Genomic DNA, 19,976 nt, shown 5'->3' on the forward strand with positions numbered 1-19,976 from the left:
GAACTGATGCTGCCTCAGAGAGCTCAGTGTTTAACAGGCTAAAGCTCATACGAGACGAAAGAAAAGCTGGGCAGCCGACAAGCCCTGTTCTCCAGACTCTTCTAGGGGTTCTGTGGTTTGACAGCATGTTTCAAGCAGAGTTAAAGGAAATTGGGCTGATTCTTTGATATCTTGGCCAAATGTCCCAGGGTTTGCTCTAAAGGTTAAGGTTGCCAACAGGCCTGGAGAAAAATGTCCTGCCCCTGTAACAGAGGCTCAATGGGCAGACAAATCTTTTCACAGCTTGGAGGCAGGTAACGTGCAATTCAGCCTGTATTAAAAGGATTGGAGTTTTTATTTATTCCAAGGCAGTTGGCAGCCCTAAGTAGCATGATAGAATAACCTTGCTAAAGCTAAGTAAGGCTGAGTTTGGTCGTGGTCTGGAATCCCTACATACGCTGCTTTGAAGACAGCACACAGAAGGATGAAAAGATATACATGTAAGGAAACCTATACATTAAAGTGAACTTAATACGTCTAGAATGAGAACTTGAAGTTTCAGTCTGAGATCTCAGATGCCTTTTCCCACCCTGCGGGTTGCAGTCTGACACGTAATTTTACTTTCACATTAATAGCTGCCTTTCTTTTTTTCCGTGTTCTCCAGTTTGAGGGCGCCCAGCCTCTTTATGTTTTAACAGCCAGATTCATTTGAGTCAGTGAGGGTGGCAAGCTCATAATGGGCTGCTTCCAAAACATCTATATAATCCAGACTTCTAAACGTATATAAAAAAGCAGTCGAACATCAAATGCTCTATTTCAAACCAGGGTTCTTTAATGCACACATGGACCAGAATGTAGCCAAATAATTATTCAAAACACAAGAGCAAAGGAAATTTGTTCAACCTGATTGAAGACTACTTCAAGCGTTTCCAAAGTGAACATATTTACAACAGGCAAAGATTACGGAGCACAATGATGACCCTGAATTACTCATGAGATGCTTTTAGATACTGAAAATGTATCAGGATTACTATAATAATTAGAATAATGGTTCACTGGTTCTTCCCTTCCATACGGTTCTTCTGTGTGAACCTTTCTAGCAAGAAGAATTTTGGCCCCTTAGGAATTGTAATAATACATTTAATTAATAGGCAAGGTCTTTTCCCCCCAATTAGGCTATCCTTATGATGAAAGTGAGAAACCACGAGTTGCAGAGCATAATTTGATGGTTTTGCATTCAACTTGAGATTATAATGTGTAAGCACAGACAGCAAGCAAGTGGGTTGGGCAAGAATGAGATTAGAAATAAGACACATTTATCAGTTATACAGAGGCAAATTGTTGAAAGAAAGGAAATTGCCTTATGCTAGCACACAGTGAGTGGATTGTTTTCAATTGTGGCATCATATTTTAAAATGGTGAAACTTGCTAGCAGCGAGCAAAAAGAGGAGGAGAATTATTTCTTATTTTCTTTGTAACGATTCAAACTTTAACCTGAGTTTGTGGAGACGTTCCAGAGATAGAAAGGGAAGCTATGCCACTGCTATGCATAGTCAGCCTTCAATTCTGCTTTACTGGCTCTATCTGAACGCTTCCCCAAGTTCCTGCATTTAGGTTTAACTCATTCACTCACATGCCGCAGCCCTGCAGACAGCTCTCGACTTGCAGGGCGAAAGTTAGATGATTGTATTTTCAGTTCTGAAAGCAACTTGAAAGAGAGGTGGCTGCTTAAACAGGGTTTTTAAAAAAAACAGGTTTGGGATTTGTTTCCAACATAAGCTTGACCAAAAACAACAGCTGAACGTATGAGATACGTGTGCATGTATCTAATCTCCTGTCATTTTCAACTCTCTTAAAAAGCCTGTCTCCAGCCTTAGTTGGCTTCAGATGAATTTGGACAAGGCTCAACATGATTCCACTGTTGCAGATGTTCACGTCAGCCTGGAATGTAATGAATACCATTGGGAAGACCTTAAAATTTAGAGAGAGAATCTGTGCGTTTCAGCACAGAAGAATTATCGGCCACCTACACTAGCAACAGAGTTCCGAGGAATGTTTTCCCCTCTTGGAACTTGAGTATATATTGTTGGAAGAAGAAGGAACCTTCTACTTATGAAAGTCACTGGGTCTTATTGTTAACTGTGAAATAGTTTGATTTTAATATATCCAGCACTTTTTTTGTCTGATAGTACTATGTTAGTGTTGTAGCAAACTGTTAAAAACATGAAATAACATATTCAACATAACTGAGTCTTTTAACACCTCTCCCTACCTAGCTGTCCTACTTAGTAGTAAAAGATAGAAGTTACAATCCAGTTCAAGTTAACCATGACTAATTTGTGTTAGAACCAATGGAATGAGCAAGTTGCGACTGAAGCCCCGTTTCTTTACATTGAACACACAGTCTGATCCAATATACAAAAGTTACCCACATTTTAATGGGATCCACAAATAAGGATACGTAGGACATTTTCAGTTGCAATTCTAGCTAGATTGGAAGCTTAGGGCTTTAAAAAATCCTGCCACCTGAGGTTTTCCTCTTCTGCTTAAGTTTCTTCTTTGCATGACTTGGCAGGTACAGCATTAAAAAGCTGGTTAAATTTGAAGCCCAGAGATCTGAACGTTCGAGTAACTGCCAATGTCCTCTCCTTCCATAGTCCTACAGAACAAACTGAGCTCTTATGAGTGCACCAATATAAATGTACTGCAGCAGATGTAAAAGACCAAGAGCTTCCTGGCCTGGATCCAAAGAAATATGTGCATCTAAGGCAGATTTGGGCTTGCATTTCTGAAACAGATGGCCCCCAGACCTCACGGGATCATCTTGAAGGGAGCTTCAAAAGTAGTTTGTGATGGAGAATGCTGTTTGTGTGTGTGCGGACGTGCACATATCTTTTGAAAGAAAAGGTAAAAAAAACTTCACGTGGCGCGACCAAGCTCTTGGGTTTATGTAAAGTGGCTTCTCGAAGTCCAAGCATTGCATCTGAAGATCAGGAAAAGTATTTGCCTCACCACTTTTCCTAGCAGTTCATCAGTACTGACCTCTTGGAAGCAGCACGTGACATTTAAATATAAGCAAAATTTGCCACTTCATCAATAGGCATTTATTGTCTGATGTCCTGGGGATGAACACTTGAAATGGATGGTCATTTTTCTGCTGCCTTTAGTAATGAACATACCAATACTAAGCCTCTAGCAAAGGGAAGCTACGTAATACCAGTTTGAGAATAAAGTAATGATTATTAGCTGATGCTTTTTTTTTCTCGGCTCATCTCTACTCAACAAATTATTTGTGCTGTTCTTTTAACATCGCTTGGATTTCATATAGGCAAAAAGAATAACGTATCACATGACTGAAACTGAGTTTAATTTCCATCCCTCTTAGGTGCTTGTCACTCAGCAAGCAGTTCCGTTGAGTTCAACAGGGCTTATTCCCAAGCATACGCAGGAGTACAGCTTTATTTTATTTTTGGTTCCATTTTGCGCTAAGCTATCCAGCACAAATCTGCACATTTCCTCATTTTAAATACCAAGTTAAATCAGTATGGATTCATTGTTCATATTTCCACTCAAGCATTCATTTTAACTCAGGCTTCAAAAAAGAAAATGGGTTTTATAACTACAAAGTGAAGTTTTCAGCACTGCCATTTTAAAATATGATGCCAAATTAGTTTAACTCATGAAACTTAAATAATAAACACCACCAGGCATGGCGGTTTTTAATATGAAACACAGTTTATAGGATGATTATTGGACAACTGGAGTAACTTGTCAAGTCGGATCACTCTGGCAAGTTTTCAGAATATACTGCTTCACTTGCAGATGTAACCCTATTGATATCAAAGGACCAAATATTATGTGTCCTTTGAAAGTTTTAAGTTCTTCATCTTGCTTTGATTAGTCAGGAAAACAGGAATTGGGTGATAAATGTTGAGTAAGATTTGATTTTTCTAATAATTAATTGTAAGTATCTATTTCATCATAAGAAGTTCAAAACAAAAGACAGTGTCACGTTCAACTAGGTTAAATTCTCCTCCTGACTAGTTATTTCAAAGACTGTCTCAAACTTCTGAGATATATCAGGCAGTTTCCATATAGCGGTAAAAAGTATTTTCAATTAAGACACTAATTGTAAACAAACCCAAACACATGGGGGGGGGGAGGGAGAATGAAGACCGCCTATATAACAAAAGAGAATTATATAATTCTATTTCAGTGAAATCTTTCATCTGTGATTTACAGGTTCGAGTCTGGTATAACTGGAACCATATTGTACCATATCTTTCATACCATGGCTTTCTCCAAACCTTGTTTTAATTAAGGTTCCTTTCAGATTTCTGAATAAAAAGCATGACAATGTTCACTTATGGCTTTAATATATCCTTTGAGCTTGAAAAATATATAAACCAAGAGCATCGCTTACTGCTCAAAAGAAAGATGACTGTAATGCAACGTAGAAAGGCTGGCAGGAGATAATATGTTGAGTTCTACTTTCATTCCTATGTCACTATTTGTGCCCCTTAAAAGGCTCTGAGTCACCCCCACAGCCCCTTTCCCTTCTGTGACAATAAGGCAACACGTGTGAGAATTGAAGCGTTCATGATCAGTAAAAGGCACAACCCTTCAGTGACTCCCTTAGATCTGAAGTTACTTGCATCACAATCATACTTACGTTTGAAAGAGGAAAATAAAAACAGGCAGAGCTCTTTTCAATCTTCTTAATATTAAACACCAACACTAATCCCCCCCTCCCATTCAATTGGTCTCGGCGGAAAAGAGTAACTAACATTTCAGTCCAGTTCTACAGAAGCACCTGAGATTTTAGCAGACCTCAGGAGGATTCCCTATATTTACCTCTCTTTGAACACACACAGAATTTAAAGTGAGGTTAAATCAGATAAGGGACAACAATCAGTTTTAAGGGTGCCCACTGAAATTCCTTGATCCATAAGCTGCTAGTGTGTGCTCCAGATTGTGCAGCATCTGACAAAAAACAAACCATCCCTTGCTGCTTGCAGAGTGCGTTTTGTTGCGAGTGTTACAAAAGGCCACATTAAAGAGGGAACTCAAAACACAAAAGGGACTGAGTCGGAGAGCCACTTAACAAAGTTCGGTTTGGAAAACTGTGGAGCAAAGTTCGCTTTTAACCAACCTCCCGACCAATTCTTTCCAGAGCATTAATTGCTACAGCATCTATTCAAATGCTATCATAAAGGAATGACCTGACATTTTATAACATTACAAACACTAAGGAAACCGATCCTAGGAACTATTTTTAACAGTATGGAAAAAAAACCTCGATCCAGTAAAATGTGTACAGAATCTCCAAGTGCTACAGTTTGTGAAGTTTTTGTTTTTTTTCTCTCCTTCCCCAAGCTTGCGGGCTGTTCCCATTTTTATAAGCAACTGTAGTCAAGAATGCCAAATTACTTTCAATATTTCTATTCTACCATTGAAGTCGGCGAGTGGATCACGCAGCTTACAAAAGCACGCTCAAGGCTGTCTCTTTTGCAAGGTCTGGTTTACTGTAACTCTAGAATTATAGCGGTTACATTGAAGGAGTCTCGGACGGCTCTTTTAAGTCCATCCAACGAACAAGCGAGGCTGCTGTTCAGAATTTTGTGCCCAGTGTTTATGTTCCATCTGATCTGTGCCACCCAGGCAGCAGACAAGACACGTCTAAGGGTGATTGGGGAAGGGGGGGGGGGATACACAATGATGTCACAGACAGGAAATATCAGAGGGGAGGACTTGGCACTTCACAAGACTGGCTCTTCTTCCATAGGCTCGCCAGCAGCTCTAGAAAAATAAACAGGCAATCAGAATACGGAACCAGAGTACACAATGACATTGTAGATTTTCATGCATAATCAAAGCTGATTTTTCAGCTTTCCCCCATGTTTATTTGTGTTCTTCAGTTATCCATAAATAAAGTTCCTTTCCTAGGAAGTATAAACAAATGTCAAGTGGAAAAACATTTTCGATCCAAGCAATCACTGCACAAGGTTCCTGTTTATATTAAAATTGTCAGAATATTTTATACTTTTGGTTCAGAAACGCACATGCTTTGTGTCAGCAAAAAATACAAAAATACTCAGGTGGGGGAGGGAAATGTGCAACCCTTTCTCTCAATTTTTTTTAAAAAGTAATATTAATGGGCCCAATTTTAACAATGGGATACTCTCCTTAAAATCAGGTAACCAGCAAGGAATTTAGCAAAGTCTCTTCAGTTGAGCTTCTTTGCTTTTAAGACGTCCGTTGGCTGCCTGCCTGCTTAAAACTTCCGAGCTCAAATTCTGAATCTGATTAGCTGACCGCTGCCAAAAGCAGGTATCTAATAATAATAAATAATCTGATTATGCACATCATCTTTATTAGCAATCACCTGGGAGGCTGCCAAGAGACTGAACTAAATTGGCTGTTGAACATGTAAGAAAGAGAAAATAAAGTATTCCCTTCACCCAATAGGTCTGGAAAGTAGAAGATCAGAAATTATTTTTAAAGCTGCACTGCCAACATGATGGAAGGTCAAAAATAGGAATTTAATCCTACATTAATGTTGGAGGACAGACACACACACACACACACACAAATACAATATTGTGCGTTCATTTCTGACCGATGTAAATTTTCAGCATACTTTCATCAGTGAAATCTCAGATTGGACAAATTAATTCCTTAATGTCCTAACATTTTTATCATTGAGAGCTCATCTAGAATGACAGAGGCAAAGAAGTGAGAGTCCCTTTATGGCAAAACCTGAAATCCCGATTGACCGTAGTATCTTTTTATGAATAACATATTGGTGATGTCTTCACATTGCATATAGATCTGAAACCCATGTGCACATTTGATAGCATATGTCTGCTGTTCCTCAGCTATGGGTGATACTGAGGGATGCTCTCAAGGAAATGGGTGGAGGAAAAGATTTTACAAGTGCTGCCCGTGGCAACATTTGCGGAAGCATACTGATTGTGGTACTGAATCACAGGTTAAGAATTCCCTGTAACATCCAGGATTGTGGTACCGTACTTTGCAAACCTGGAAATAAACAAAATGGAGACATCTCTGCAACAGCTGTGGAACACAATCTGGCACAGCACTGTGTATTGTTCACTTAGGCTCTTGTTTGGGGGAAAATGGCTAAATCACTCTTGATATTAGGAACATGTTGTACTTCTTAAATTTTACTGAAGTTTAACATTCTGCAGATAAATGTTGGACTTGAAATTAAGGAACAGCCACTGAAATTTGAGTAGGCCTCAGACCTCTTGAACAACCCTTAGATAAATAACTATATCTCAAGTGTGATTCCCCATCTAAAAAATGAACATTCTGTCTAGGTGAGCATATTAACATACACATTGCTTTGTGGAATCAATTGCCGCTGGAAACTTACTGACAGGGAATGAATTGAGATGGTTTTCTGAAGATCTTCTCCAGCCACCAGAGGTTAGGCCTTTTCAGTGGTGGCTCATAAACTATGGATCACTCTCCTTAAACTTTTTAATCTAGCAGCACCATCCATGACTACTGAATTCTAGATTAAGTCTTACTATTAAGAGTGTTCATAAAACTTTTATTTTTTTTCTCACATTACATATGCTTCCATCATTATGAAATGGGTGTGTTTGTGAGAGAGAGACAGAGAGGTATTAAATTTACATTCCATCTTTCAAGTTTAAAATCCTTATTGGTTAACAAAATGTACAAAATTGGTGATATAAGTGTTTTTTTAAAACCAAACACTCTTATTTGCACAGACAGCAAATATCAGCCCCAATATATTAATTAGCAGAATGTTAAAACACACACACACACCCCATCCGCTAAAATGTTTCTTTCTGAAACAGAACAGCATTTGCCTCTCATCTGAAAGTCAACAACGCTGGAAGAGATTGAACCTCCTCACAGAAGGAATCCAAGGATCTTAGTCTCACCACCGAGGAGGCCCTCTCCTGAGTAACCTCACATCATGCTTTGAACAGCAGGCAAACAAAAACAAGCAGATAGGCTCACACTGGTGAAAACGGTGTAGTGATGTATTCTGGACTCAGATTATAGAGATTGTTCTTATTTCCATTTTACCAGTGTATTGAGATACAGTGATTGGCCACTGCGGTGATAGCTTAGCTCAGTGATGGTGAACCTTTTCGAGACCGAGTGCCCAAATTGCAACCCAAAACCCATTTATTTATCGCAAAGTGCCAACAAGGCAATTTAACTTGAATACTGAGGCTTTAGTTTACAAAAAATGGTTGGCTTCGAGGCATGCTCAGGTGGTAGTCGGTGGCTTTGCTTTGAAGCAACTGTGCAACTGTTCCAATGGGTGAATCATGGCCCTAGGAGGGTTTACTCAGAGGCAAGCCCCATTGCCAGCAACTGCGCTTACTCCCCGGTAAAGGATCACACTTTTCTTCTTTGCATGAAAATCAGTGGGGTTTAACAGTGCTTAACAGGGTTACCTGCACTGCTTCCCCAAAATTAGGTCTTAGGTTTAATGCTAATAATCGAGCCCAGTGGCCCAGGCCAGCCTAGATGTGTGTGGGGTGTGTGTGTGAGGGTGTGACTCTGTTTGTGCGTGCCCTCAGAGAGGGCTCTGAGTGCCACCTCTGGCACCCGTGCCATAGGTTCACCACCACTGGCTTAGCTAGAACTTGAAGTGATATTCATCAGTTCTACGTCCATCATTGTATCTGTAGAACTGTGCCTTTCCTTACAGCTTAGTGTGGTTTCCAAATAATATACAATAATATATGGCCCAGTGTCTGAATGCAGTGGTCAAATGATCAAGGAAGAACTGAAGCTGACAGAAGTGATGCTGGCAGAAACACAGTGATAGGAAACTGCGTATCTATTTGCAAATTCCTGACCTGGACATGCAGATTTATGTTTCCGTTGCCTCAAAGCTAGTTTACTGTAACATACTCTATATGGGGCTTCCCCTTGAAGACAATCCACAAACAGCTACTGGTGTATCATGCGCCAACTTGTCTGTTATCAGGGACTAGCTAGTGGGACAGTGTTTACGGTTGTCTTTAAGGGCAGCCCCACAAACAGCACACTAAAATGGTCTGCCCTTAACATTCCAGAGGCATGAATCACCACGGCAAGGTAGTCTGAATCCAAAATGGGATGCAATTTTATCTGCAGGACAGAAAGCACACTTAACAACAACATCAAACATACATTCCCATCAGCAGTGTCAAGGCTCTTAATAGAATTCACCAATGCAGCACAATCTGGTCCAAATATCAGCCCTCTCAAACAGTTTCTAATGCAAACGAAAATGAATGGTCATCTGCTTGTATCTCCCAATGCCAGTTAAGCAGGGATATCTTGTCTCTGTATATGGAGGTTTTTATTTAGCTATTATGGCTAATAGTTTGTGATAGGGAATATAAAAACCTGTGTGGCACAACAGTTAGGGTGCCAGACTAAGATGTGAACCAGGGTCAAATCTCTGTATTGCTATGGAAATTTGTCAAGTGACCCTGGATCCATCACAGTCTCTCAGCATAACCTGCATCACAGGGTTATTGTTGTGAGGATAAGCTGGAAAAGGGGAGAATGTCATAAGCTGCTTTGGGTTCCATCAAGGCAGAAAAGTGGGATAGAAATAAATGAACAAATAGGAATTGATCTTCATGTTGCTGTGGTGTGGTTACCAACTCCTAGGTAAGAAATTCCTGGAGTTTTAGGGGAGGGTGGGGTTTGGGGAAAGGAGGGATCTCAGCAGGGCATAATGGCATAGAGTCCATCCTACAACACAGGCCCTTTCCCCACTTCCCTTAAGCCCCGCGCTACTCGAGGAGCGTAGCGCTGGGTCCCTCGGCGCTCCCCACTGAGAGGGGCAGCGACAGTGCAGCCGCCCCGAAGCTGCTGCTGTTGCGCCCCTCAGCGCGCGGCATCCCAGACGCTCTTCTGAACGGCGCCTTTTGACGACCCCGCACAGAGCGCAGGGTCGTGGGGACGCCTGGGCGCACGCCTGGGATGCCGCGCGCATAGGGGGGATGGAAGCGAGTGGGGAAAGGCCCACAGCCATTTTTTCCCAGGGTAATTGATCTCTGTTGTCTAGAAACTAATTCTAAGGCCAGGAGATCTGGAGGATGGCAAACCTATACTGTGATCATGAATGGAATAGAAACTGTAAGGCCTTTGAGCAGCGAAGAGTGCAAATACAGCAGTGGTATAAATTTTGAAAGTCCCCGTCTGTCCTGCTTGCATTTGCAAGCTTTCAAAGACAAATTTCCTGCTGAAATGTTTTTAAAGCAAACGATTACTGATGCATCTGTCTGTCCAATGCAAGGCTCTAATCAGTTCAGGGTAGATCTCATTTACAAAACGAGTGGTTATCAGCACATACGATGCACAGAACTTTTCAGGCCCCTTGCTGTTCACCAAATGATCTTTTTCATTTAAATCGATAGTAGCATCTTTTTTATCCCCATTCTTTCATCTCCCAGCAACCACATCTCCGTTACCTTTTTTTTTTCATTTCTTGGCAATTTCAATTAAGTTTCTGCTGCATATAAGCCACAGAGAGTTCTATTTTAACTAAACAAAACATTAAAACACCCAGAAAATCACAGCTTCCCCCTGAAGTCTGCTCCACTCAGCATGTCAGAATAAATCAAACTGAAATAACTGTTTACTCGATGATGTCACTTTGAAAAAAATAGAGGGGGAAAAACAAGGGAGAGGGGGAGATACCCTTAGGAAGGGTGCGCAGCCAGAACCGTTTTCTCTTTTTCTCAGTGGTAAGTGAGTCAGATATTAGTTGGCCAGGAAAAGAGCCACCTTCTTCAACCTCTGAGCTGGATATGAGTCATCTAGCTCTGAAAATCAGGATCGCGTCCAACATAACTGGCAAGTTTCTTGCTAAGAGAATGTTACTCTCCCTCCCCTTACTCTCTTTCCTTCTTGACACATAAACACGCATAAGAATCTGTTTCCATGGTTTTCAACAGATTACTTAGCAGGAGTGGCTCTCAGCTATACTTGTTTTGATGTGTGCATCATGTGTGAATGGACAATGTGTAAATTCCCTATTCGTACACACTTCAGTTCTCTCTCCAGGATTCTACACACTTTTGGGGACTTGAGCTGGCCAATTTGCCCACTTCTCTCTCTTTTTAAAAACTGACTCTCAGCTGTTCTCCACATTTTTATACATCCTGGAGCATACTCATTCTTTATCAGGACATTGAGGAGGGATATGCAAATATGTAAGAACCTATGAAGAGCCTTCTGGATCAGACGAATGGCTAAAACAGCATCAGCGGAGTGGGCATTTTGACACTTGAAAAGACAAGGGTTTCAAGAGCATTTCAGCCCACTATGATACAGGCCCAGTGATGATTGGTCCCTCTCAGAATTTTAAATCACTTTAAAATGGTAGTAGTGACAGATACAAGGACACCAATGGTGGTCAACCAGTTGCCTTGAAGTATCAACAAGCAGGACACAGAGGCTGAGGCCTTCCTCTGAGGCTGCCTCCTAGCACGGTTATTTAAAGCCTCAGCATATGTCTACAGTCACCATGGCTGGCAACCATTGATGGATCTCTTCTCTATGAATGTGTCTACTTCCCTCCCACTTTAAAGTCATCTGTGGTCATGGCCGGCACTACCTCCATTGACTGTGAATTCCAGTTCCTTTTTTTAAAAAAAGTTATTATTTCAGCCTACCTGAAAAGTTCTCTGAGTATATAGAAGTCCCTATTTTGTGGGTCTGGCTTCTTTTGTGACTGCTACTATTAATATAGGAATAATACTTCTCCACTTCCATAGGAAAACATGGAACATAGTGGGACAGCATGCTGATAGTTTTAAATATTAAGAGGGATCTCCAAAGAAATGGGAGGAAACAGTTGCTTATCCACCCATCCACCAAGGACAGAACAAAAAGTATTCAGTTTAAACCACAGGAAAGTGGGTTTCAGAGTTGGATATTGAAGAAAGATAGCAGCCACTGAGCTGCATGAAAACTTGCCCAAATAGATTATAGAGTCTCTTTCCTTTAATGTTTTCAAGAAAAAGCCTGGGCAATGTACCCAATATGAAAGGAATATAGGGAAACTCATTCAAAGCACATCCTCTTCTTTTGCAGTTGCTCACAAATATCTACATACAGTATATTTTTGTCCTAACCTGAATATCTACAATTAGAAATACAGTGGGAGTTCATGGTTAGGTTCAAGGTGGAAAGTATGATGTTTAACTTTATTGCCATTGTGTTTGTGGGAGTGTTGTAAAGTTCATCTCATGATTACCACTGGATGTCTTCATTGCTCAGATTCAAAGAGTACTCCAGTTCTGAAGAGTTAGCACAAGACTATGGGAAGGGTCACCTTACTTTTTTTCACATGACAGGAGAAAATAGAGAGCTCCATTTTAAGGTCTTTTTTTTTTTTTTGCAAAGAAGGCACATTAAACAAGGCTGAATTCTCAAGGCCTGTGAGCTGTATCTGGGCAATGTTCTCAATATGAAGGTATAATATGGTACTGATAAAGACTAGAATTGATTCCACCCAGCTATGGTTCTCATTGGAGTCACAACAGAATGTCCAGTCCACAGTGGCATAGCGCCCAGGGGACAGGTGGGTCTTGGACCAGGTGCGCACCGATGTAGGGGCGTGGTGGGGACGTTCCAGGGAGGGCATGGCAGGAGCTCAGGGCACACATGTGCCCCAGGCGCAGTTCCCCTCACTATGGCTCTGCCAGCCCACATCAATTTGTTTATACTTTGATGGACTCAGCCTTCTTGCAGCTGTCATCTCCATCTGTTTTCCCAACATCCCAATGCCTTCTGGTGGCATGGGGTGGAGTGGAGGACTGGGACAAGGAAAATAGCAAGCGTGGGTGGGAATATCAAAAAATCCACATGGCATTCAAACATGCTTTAAGGGAAATCTTTCCTAAAAGATCATATCAAGGATTGGAACTAAGCCAGTATAAACCTGGATAGTGGATGACTAGGGCATAGCATCAAACGGATGCTCAGGAAGAACTACTCCAGTTTGCTAAACTGTGGAGCAATCTCTCTGTGGAAGCAATCTTGGTATTAGAGCTTTAATTGCAGCCAACTAGTGGTAGCCAGATGCTGAATACACAAGCTACACCTACAACCACAGGGGCACATTTAATGATTCAGGGATTCTGAACAAACTCACGCATAGGCCCCTAAATTTCGCTGGCAGCACAAGGAGGAAGGCCATCATCTGCAGGGTGGCAGAATCACCTGAACACCTTACATTTGATTACCCGTCCTGCCACACTGCATGAGTCACAAAAATATGGGAGAGCAATTGTTAGATGGTTGGCTGGGGGTTCCCAAATATCCTACAGTTGACCACCTTTTCCCACTTTCTCAGGCTGTACACTACTCTGCAGCAGCAGGGGCTTCAGGGTTGGTGGGGCTGCAGGCTGGTGGGGCTACCAGCAAAAGGCTAGCCAGTATGGGACCTAGGTCAGTTTCTCCAGATGCCTCTGTTTAAGAATCACCAAGCAGACACAGTCTTAGATGTGTCACCATGTCAAAAAGGGCAGACACCAAGCTAGTCTAGTTGGTTTCTTAGTGGTTTTGTCATTCTTCTTGAAATATATTCAGGTTCTCGAGTCCTCCCAAGTAAATATTCTTTGATTAATTCTTACTAAGGGGACGAGGTTCATTTTGTCATAGACCTGCTCCCTCTGTTAGATACTTCTTAGCTGTATCTTCACAACCTGATCTTAAATGTGAGATAGATAAGAGGAAATTGTTTCAGGGGGTTTCATTTGGTAGCTTTTGTTTTAATGTTATTTCCTGGTTGAATTTTTAAAAAAGTTTGAATAGCCTAACCAGTTTTGAAAAAGTAGTCTCCACTGTTCTTTTCCTGATTTTTCCTCTGTTTTCCCATTCCATCCTTTTGCCTCCACCCTCTGCCTGCTTCTTGGACAGAAAAACCTGTAAATGGACAAACTTCTGGACACAAATTAGGGAAATCACATGGATAGAATACATATATGTTCCACAGATGTTTGGATCATCTCAGAATTTCTGGTCTGGTGAATAAGTTCCTGAAGTGCTAGCAAATAAACCGAGGCATCTCCTAAGCAAAGCAAGTGATCCTTCAAGGGAAGCCATTTTTCCACAGAAGAGTTCACGGTGATGAATGTGCCCAGATTCCAGTCCAGACCGAGGAAGTGTAATGAATCTGGCAGCTGCCTGAATTCCACTTTATCTCTATTATCGTGTGTCCTATTTCCCCTTCCTTTTAGTTCCAATACCAGTTCAGTTTATGCAAAAAGTTTTTTTTAATTGACTGGACAGAGAAGGGGGCTGAAATTGCCACATCTGATGTTATGATGGCTTAGCTAATATATTTACATAAGCAAATGCATTGTTGAGCAGGGAGGCAGCATTATTTAAGCTCTTAGCAAATCAATTACTGCTAAGTGGCAGTAGTTTCAAATTAACACACTTTCAAAATATGACAATTAGCTGCTAATTAGTTTAAACTCTGTAATTTGATCTGCCAAACTAATTACACTTCCTTTTGAGTCCAGAATTTTGGCTTGAGCATAGAAATTAGGTCACCCAGCCCTAAATGGTAGCTTATGTTTCATTTCACATGTCTCCACATTAGCAAAAGATGCTACATGTTGGCATCCTGGGCTGACAAAAAGAACTCCAATCTAAAATCACCTCTCCAAAACTATCATGCAGAAAACATGTTTGTATATATGCTTATCTGAAAACCTATGATGCTTTAGTCTCTTCCCAGTTTGCATATTTTTGTTGAAACTGTTCTGTTCTGTTCTTGCTTCTTATTATAAAGGAGTAGAGTGATCTCTGGAAGTAAAATAAGACAGTGTAGGCAGCATAGGGATGAACTACAGGCAAATAGTGAAGGATGTGAGCAAAAGATAGATAATTATCCAGAAGTTCTGCCCTCTGCTCACTGGAGACATTTGTAGACATTACCTTTTAAAAAAAACTACTTATCAATGAGGACTAGTAATTTGAGCAGTTTTGCTTTTTTGATAAAACTATCAAACTATATAATGCATATCAAGATTTAGATTTTTTTTCTGTATGTGGATACCATAGACCACCAAAAAGACAAATCAGTGATTCTAGATCAAATCAAACCTGAACTTTCTAAAATGACTGAACGGAGGCTATCGTACTTTGGTCGTACTATGAGTAGACAAGAGTCACTAGAAAAGACAATAAGGCCAGGAAAAGTTGAAGGCAGCAGGAAAAGAGGATGATGATAAAGGAGAAAAGTTTGGATTGATACCCAGCTTTTCTCTTCTGTAAGGAGTCTCAAAGCAGCTTACAAATTCATTCCCTTCCTCTCCCCACAACAGCCACTCTGTGAGGTAAGTGGGGCTGAGGGAGTTCAGAGAGAACAGGGACTAGCCGAGATAATCCGGCAGGCTTCATACATAAGAGCAGGGAAACAAATCTGGTTCACCAGATATTACTCTGCCACTCATGTGGAGGAATGGGCAGTCATAGCCATAGGCCTTCACAATGTAAGATATATATATAAAATAAAAAAATAAAAAAGTAGATAAAACACAATATAAATTACAAAAAATATAAAATCAACAATCACAAGGTTCTCACAGTATAGTTATTCCAAGTAGTTAAATAGTATTTAAAAAAATTAAGAGTACAAGATCATACTAAATGGGAAGTTATTCTGCTTTCTTTGATACCACCTTGAACTCTGATCTTGCTGGCTGCCAGTGCAAACAAAGTCACCCTACAGGATACAAAGGAATCAGTGTGAGTATCAAACTCGGTTGTCCAGATTAGCATCCACTACACCATGCTGAAGGCCCGACATGAGATGGATTTGCACAGACTTCAGTTTGCAAGACCTGAGAAATGATAGTAACGATAGTATGTTTTGGAGGAAATTGATTATAGGAACCATTTCACTCCAGTCTTGTTCTATCCAAATTGTCTTCTAATTAAATTCTGGGCTCAATTCAACATGCTGGTATTGATTTTTAAAGTCCTGTCTGTCCCTGAGCCAATATGCCTTAAAGACCGCCTCTCTAACACAAGCCTACCTGTTCACTCTAGTCATACTTACAGGTTCTACTTTGATTGCCTTCACCATCTGAGGCTAGAAAGGGCCTTCTTTATTGTGGCACCAAAATTGTGAAACTCCTTCTCCGGGGAGATTTATCTTATCTGTCTCAATCTATCAGTGGGGGTTTTTTTGCCAGTATGTGAAGACATTTTGTTTCATCCAGGATATCTTTTCGGAGCACCCCCTTTGCTCACCCTGGTTCTTTGCCTTCTGCCATCTCTCTGACCTCCTGCTGAGGTCTCCCTCTTTCTGAGTACTGAGTACCCAGGCCCACAGTCAGCTCTCCCTTCTGTATTTTCTCTCTTTCTTGTCCTTTTTTTCTCTTCTCTTTTTTTCTCCCTCCCTTTGTCCTTCTTCTTCTCTATCTCTTGCCTTCATCCTCACTCTCCCTTGCCTCAGACTCTTTCCTTCCTTTAATCCATATGTTCCCCTCCCTTCAATGTTTCCCAGCTAGCTGGGCCCACCCCCACCCTCTGATTGGTCCCTTTCCTCTCACTATAGCCTTGCCTGTAAGGCCATTGGCTGGCTCTCCCCCTGTCCTGCCCCTCTTGTCTAACTCTGCAGGCAGGGGTGGAAGATTGGCTGGCATCCACCTTGGACTGCATCTTCTGCACTGTGCTGCCCAACCAGGTGTCTGTTGGCTCTCTACTTGGCCTGGGCATTGATGCCGGGCTGTGCAGCTTTGGCAGGGATGAGGCTGCAACTGCAATGGACTCTAGGGCTGCAAGGGGTCCCAGGCTCATTTGCTGAGGCAATATACTGCACAAAATATTTTGTGTATGTTCACAACCCCATCCTTTAATTGTGTGTTCAGGTTCACAGAGAAGCTTGGCCTGTATGGGATTTGGGTTTTTTCCCCTCTCTTTCCTCCTTTCCCTTTTCCTCACGCGATGGAGTCAGAACAGCCCCACTTAATTTGGACTCTCCTTTGCTGCTTAGAAGGGCCAAAAGGATTAGGCTTGGATAAATCAAAGAACTCTATAATGTCTCTTTTTTACTGAGTCAGTTTTTGACGAAATCAACTCTGTTTGCTGTTCATTACATGGAACTCTTCACACATCATGTTGAAATACTTGATCGGTGAAGTACATTGGCAGTTGTTCTTTCATTTTATAGAATTGTTAAATTCATGTCCAAGTCAATCGTGTTAGGTCAGTGTGAAACAACGACTGACAGACAGGGAAAATGAACACTCCCTCCTTTATTCATTGATCGGACTTCATTGTAGGAAACAAAGTGCAGTTAGACTCATTAATCACAGGGCAACTCCCAGTTTTGGCCAAGCACATCCACGGAAACCAATACATTTTCATTGGTAAAAGAGTTCATTTGTACAGAGGCAATTTTTACATGTCCTTTTTACATCCAGGTGATGGCAGTTTAAATTTACAACACACCTGTTGCACTGCATGTCTGCTCAGGAGGTTAATACTAAAAACCATTTTCAGTTCAAATATAGGAACAAGACTGGCTGCAGTTCATATGAGAATCATAGAGTTAGAAGAGACCACAAGTGCCATCAAATCCAATCTCCTACCATGCAGGAATACACAATCAAAGCACTCTTGACAGATGGCCATCCAGTGTCTGTTTAAGAACCTCCTAGGAGACTCCACCACCCTCCAAGGCAGTGTATTCCAGCAGCAGTGGTATAGGAGGTTAAGAGCTCGTGTATCTAATCTGGAGGAACCGGGTTTGATTCCCAGCTCTGCCGCCTGAGCTGTGGAGGCTTATCTGGGGAATTCAGATTAGCCTGTGCACTCCCACACATGCCAGCTGGGTGACCTTGGGCTAGTCACAACTTCTCGGAGCTCTCTCAGCCCCACCTACCTCACAGGGTGTTTGTTGTGAGGGGGGAAGGGCAAGGAGATTGTAAGCCCCTTTGAGTCTCCTACAGGAGAGAAAGGGGGGATATGAATCCAAAACTCTTCTGATTATGATAATGAACGGTCCTTACTGTCAGGAAGGCTGTTTCCGCACAGCCAGAGGCAGTGACTTCCCACTGGCATAAATGAAGTCAGTGGAGCATTGGGACCGTTTGCATGGTCCATGCGGGCAGTCCCAATGATGACGCTGCCCGCAGGGGTGGCTCCGCACTGAGCCACCCTCGGTGTCTGTGAGGGACTTACCTTGCCTTCCTCTGCAGCTATGGGTAGCTGGAAAGACACACCCATGCTGCCCTCCGACCCTCAGGCGTCTTTCCAGTCACCCGGAGCTGCAGAAGAAGGCAAGGTAAGTCCCTCACAGATACTGCAGGGGCCAAAAGCGACGGCCTCACACCGATGCAGTTCGCACCGCGCAGGCAGGAAGACGCTGCTTTTTAAAAACCTCACTCAGGAGCGAGTTTTAAAAGCAGCATCTTTGCGCTGCTTGGGCGGGCCCAGCACGGTGCTGCTGCGATGTAGCGGTGCCTGCTGTGCGAACAGTGCCCCAGGGACGGTATTTTAAGCATCCCTAGGGTGTGTGGAAACAGCCCATGTTCTTCCTAATGTTTAGATGGAATCTCTTTTCCTGAGGATGTGATTTAGGATGACACCCTGCAGTCTTACATAATTCCAGTGGTGTAGCGCCCACGGGGTGAGGTGGGGCGCAATGCCCCTGGTGGAGCAGTGGCGGAGGTGTGGCTGGGCTGTCAAGGGGGTGTGGTGGGGGCATGGTGGGTGAGGTGGGGGCGACACCACAGCAGGAGTGCAGGGCACATACGCACACCCCAGAAATAGATTCCTGTTGTGTTTTTCTTAACTTGTAAAACACAGATAGCGCAAATAATGAGGCAGAGTCAGTTGCTTTACTGAAATAATGTTTACTTACTAACAGGAAAGGGTAACTTGGAGGAAAAATAAAAAAATCTTTCTAAATAGCTAGCTCTAACAGCCAGCTTACTGTTTAGACTATTACATGGCGACTGAGTGACTGACCACGTGCAGAGTGCAACAAAGAACATATATCGAAAGACTACGTGCAGACCTGCATGTTGCCCACCCAACCAATAGGTATCAATTACCTGGTCACTGACTTCTGACCTCACTAACTAATTAACATGAAACAATTAACTCCTTCATTACTGGATTGTGTGACTGGCACTTGCCAAACCCCAACAATTCCCTTCACTCCACCTCTGCATAATTCTGATCCATTCTGGCTCCATTCTCAGTTTTGCTGACATCTATATGAAGCCACACAGATTAAGGCTCTACCAATGTTCCATTTCCTGATTCACAGTTAAAATAAATTTATGTAGAGCAGCGATTTACTACCTTCTCCAGGTGCACAGGTGCATACATCACCACTGAAAATGTGTCTTGTTGAGTTAGGGGGAAATTGAGAAAGCTCAGAAATGAGGCTCTGGTGCCTAAATATAGTCCATATAAAGAAGAGGGAGTTGTGATTGGAGCCAGACAGCAGTTCTTAGGCAATGAACTTTCAGCGGGGGCGGGGGGGCACACCAATTGGCCTGGGATTCTTTTCTATTTCTTGGACTTATGTGACTCTTTAGAGATCAACTATTTTTAATTCTAGCATTAAAATTCTAGCATTAATCTGTGGACTAGAGCCATGTCATCCTATGTCCTACCCATCTCATGCATAGGACAAAGTGGGCTGAAGTCCTTGAAAACTCCGGCCTGGATTGCCTAGGCCAGTGATGGCGAGCTTTTTCGAGATCGAGTGCCCAAATTGCAACCCAAAACCCATTTATTTATTGCAAAGTTCCAACACGGCAATTTAACCTAACTACTGAGTTAGGTTTAGAAAAAACAGTTGGCTCCGAGGCATGTGTTAGGAGTAAGCTTGATGGTAGTTGGTGGCTTTGCTTTGAAGCAACCGTGCAAGTCTTCCAATGGGTGAATCATGACCCTAGCAGGGTTTACTCAGAAGCAGGCCCCATTGCCAGCAACTGAGCATA

General features: G+C 42.1%; 1 protein-coding gene across 3 annotated transcripts in view; it reads right to left on the minus strand.

Annotated features, from left to right (window-relative positions):
• Window positions 1–789: 789 nt before the first annotated feature.
• The window catches only part of HDAC9 (histone deacetylase 9), a 346,306-nt gene continuing 327,119 nt past the window's right edge, over window positions 790–19,976 (minus strand). For all 3 annotated transcript variants that reach the window (XR_007245815.1, XR_007245814.1, XM_048511823.1), the window contains one exon: window positions 790–5,778. The gene's annotated coding sequence lies outside the window, so the exon portion shown is untranslated. The remainder of the gene's footprint in view (window positions 5,779–19,976) is intronic.

Source organism: Sphaerodactylus townsendi, linkage group LG11, assembly GCF_021028975.2.
Source record: "Sphaerodactylus townsendi isolate TG3544 linkage group LG11, MPM_Stown_v2.3, whole genome shotgun sequence".
NCBI lineage: Eukaryota > Metazoa > Chordata > Lepidosauria > Squamata > Sphaerodactylidae > Sphaerodactylus > Sphaerodactylus townsendi.